Here is a 3,978-nt window from a genome sequence, read left to right on the forward strand (position 1 = left end):
CTTTTTAATAATTATGGTATTTTACTTGATGATGTGGTCTCAATGAAAGAGAGTGTTTTTTTTTCAATTTTACAAAATATAAATATAAATTATATTTTTATTCTAAATTTATTTTTATGACATTTTCAAATATGTAACGTTTAGAAATCAAGTTTAAATCCAAGCATAATCAAGTATATTACATATGTGGACATAAACCTGGAAATGGGTTTTTTATCTCTCTCGCATAACTTACCCAATATAAGACCCAATCTTTTTTTAAATGGTTCATAAGTTGATTTGTTTACGTTTTTATTTAAGAGCTTTTTCTGAAATATCCTAACACAAAATCAAATCTTATCGTCTTTTGTCCTCTCAATCTTTAACGGCCTAGTTCTAAACGAACTCTACACAGCCGCAAAATCCACTCCGTCTCCGCCGGCGATCCACTGGTTCCCACCTCTCGGCAGCGACGGGCATCAGATATACCTCTCTCTCCTCTCGTCCCTGTTCGGAAACAACGAAGACATCGTCAGCGATGTCTCAGTGGCGTGTTGGTTGGCAACGGTTACGTCACTAACTCAGCCCAAACTTCATCTGAAAAGTCAAATGTGAAGGTGTCGACTCGATATTCTCAAGATCGTTATTTAATTAAAACAACTACCTTGTCGTTCGTGAGCATGGCGGCGCTGATTAGCATTTTCCATTTTTTTTACGTTTTGCGCTTCCCAGAACGGGTCATTACTGTAAACAGATTGCAGTGGTGAGAGTCATGGAAGTCGACATCCGTATTTATAAGTATAATTCTGAGAAACGCAAAGACGGTGGGGCTGGATAATTTACTGCATCCTTTAGTGGGAGACTTAAGTTTGTTGTCGTAATCATGAAGCTTTATTTGATCAGTTGAATGAGGTGTTTGCTAAGACTCTCTGGAAGATAGGGTATGCGAGGAGACGATGATGACATTTGGATTTGCCGACAATGGACCATTCTCGAATACACAGCCCATAAAAAAATTTAAGTTTTGTAGAAATAATCCCATCCGATTGCCAAGCCCATCTGATTTCAGAATTAATGAAACTCAGAGTTTCATTTCCCTGGACACGTGTCATCTCCTCAAAAAACGGCTTTCTGACCTGGATCCTAGGTGGCAGCATAGGAATGAGGCAAACATTTATATAATAAGATATCTAACCGTTAACTTAACTTTAAGAAAACTTATATTCTTTTCTTTACAAACAATTAACTTCATACAAGCACTAGTATTCAAAGCACTTCGTTTCATAGACATAAATGATCACGTCGCATGATCTTTCGCCCTTTTAATTTGGTAAGTAAGGTAGAATAACACATGTCCTAATATAACTATAAAACTTCCATATTGAAAAACAAAGACGCGTTGATAGTAGTAAAATAAAAAGAAAACCATAAATATATTTGAAGAAACTGCTGCTGTATATAGGCCAGAGTTTCTAAATCCAATTTAGATGTGTCTGGTGTGTTTATGAGATGATGAATAGACATCGTTAAGGAGACAACAAGCACCTGGGTAGTGTCCTTACTCTGGAGGTAAAGTGCAAATGTTTGATGTCGTCAGATCAAGAGTAGGTATTTGTGTTCTTCTTGCGATCGTCGTCTCGTTTTGTAACATTAACATTCTTATAAACTAAATTGGGATATTACACTACAAGAAAACACACCGAATTCCGACGGAGGTTCCGACGGACACCAAGGTCGTCGGATATTTGTGACGGAATACTGACAAATTTCCGACCAAATCCAAAAAAACTAAGTCGTCGGAATTCCGTCGGCCATTTCCGACGGAATTCCGACGAAATAGGGTTCGTCGGAATTTTCCGACGACTTTTCAACGACATTCCGATAAAAAATGTAACTGTTGTAGTCGTCGGAATTCCGTCGGAAAATACCGACGAATTTCCGACGACATTCCGATTTACAGGAATGTCGTCGGAATTCCGACTAACCATGTGACCGTTGCCGACAAATATATATGACCGTTGTATAGCCGTTTGAGATTGGACAATACCGACGGAATTCCGACGGACTGCTTTACATCCGTCGGAATTCCGTCGGAAAGTCGTCGGAGGTCCGTAAGCAATTTCCTATAAATACAACCCCTCCTCATTCAAATCATTCACACTTCATTCTCTCTTCATTCTCTTTAGTCATAACAATTCCGTGAAAATCATGTCTTCAGAAGTTTATTATCGTTCGTGGATGGATAAACCTCATTTGGATCCGAACACCAATTTGCTTACGGAAGAATACGTTCAAGGGATTGGAGAATTCATGAGGCTTGTTCAACAGCAACCGGATGCAAAAAGTGGTATGTTAAGATGTCCCTGCTCTTCTTGCAATAATAATAAGGTTATAAAAGAATTTGATGTTTGGACTCATTTGTATATGAAAGGGTTTTCACGTAATTATAAAGTTTTGTACTATCATATTCATAACCAGTTTCTCCATGAAGGTACCAAACTTTATAATTACGTGAAAACCCTTTCATATACAAATGAGTCCAAACATCAAATTCTTTTATAACCTTATTATTATTGCAAGAAGAGCAGGGACATCTTAACATACCACTTTTTGCATCCGGCTGCTGTTGAACAAGCCTCATGAATTCTCCAATCCCTTGAACGTATTCTTCCGTAAGCAAATTGGTGTTCGGATCCAAATGAGGTTTATCCATCCACGAACGATAATAAACTTCTGAAGACATGATTTTCACGGAATTGTTATGACTAAAGAGAATGAAGAGAGAATGAAGTGTGAATGAGTTGAATGAAGAGGGGTTATATTTATAGGAAATTGCTTACGGACCTCCGACGACTTTCCGACGAAATTCCGACGGATATAAAGAAGTCCGTCGGAATTCCGTCGGAATTGTCCAATCCCAAACGGCTATACAACGGTCATATGTATTTGTCGGCAACGGTCACATGGTTCGTCGGAATTCCGTCGGAAAATACCGACGGAATTCCGACGAACTATGTGACCGTTGCCGACAAATATATATGACCGTTGTATAGCCGTTTGAGATTGGACAATACCGACGGAATTCCGACGGACTGCATTACATCCGTCGGAATTTCGTCGGAAAGTCGTCGGAGGTCCGTAAGCAATTTCCTATAAATACAACCCCTCCTCATTCAACTCATTCACACTTCATTCTCTCTTCATTCTCTTTAGTCATAACAATTCCGTGAAAATCATGTCTTCAGAAGTTTATTATCGTTCGTGGATGGATAAACCTCATTTGGATCCGAACACCAATTTGCTTACGGAAGAATACGTTCAAGGGATTGGAGAATTCATGAGGCTTGTTCAACAGCAACCGGATGCAAAAAGTGGTATGTTAAGATGTCCCTGCTCTTCTTGCAATAATAATAAGGTTATAAAAGAATTTGATGTTTGGACTCATTTGTATATGAAAGGGTTTTCACGTAATTATAAAGTTTGGTACCTTCATGGGGAAACTGGTTATGAATATGGTAGTACTAGCGAACCTCAGCCTGTTAGTGAACCTCAGCCTGATATTAGGTTAGAAGAATCTAGAACAGATATAGATTATGGTGTAGGTACTGAGCAGATGGTACATGATCATTATAGAGGGGAAGAACCAAACCCCGAGTCTAGGAGATTTTTTGACATGTTGGATGCAGGAAAACAACCTTTGTATCAAAATTGTAGAGATGGTCATTCAGTCTTATCATCTGCAACTAGATTAATGGGTATTAAGACAGACTATAATTTGGCTGAAGAATGTATGGATGCGATTACTGATTTTGTCAAAGGTATTCTACCTGAGGATAACCTTGCACCGGGTTCATACTACGAGGTTCAGAAACTTGTTGCAGGTCTTCAACTACCGTATGAAGTGATAGATGTATGTATTGACAACTGCATGATCTACTAGAGAGCGGATGAGACACGGAATATATGCAAATTTTGTGGGAAACCTCGTTATCAGGACAC

This window comes from Brassica oleracea, chromosome C9 (genome assembly GCF_000695525.1).
Source record: "Brassica oleracea var. oleracea cultivar TO1000 chromosome C9, BOL, whole genome shotgun sequence".
NCBI classification, from domain to species: Eukaryota; Viridiplantae; Streptophyta; class Magnoliopsida; order Brassicales; family Brassicaceae; genus Brassica; species Brassica oleracea.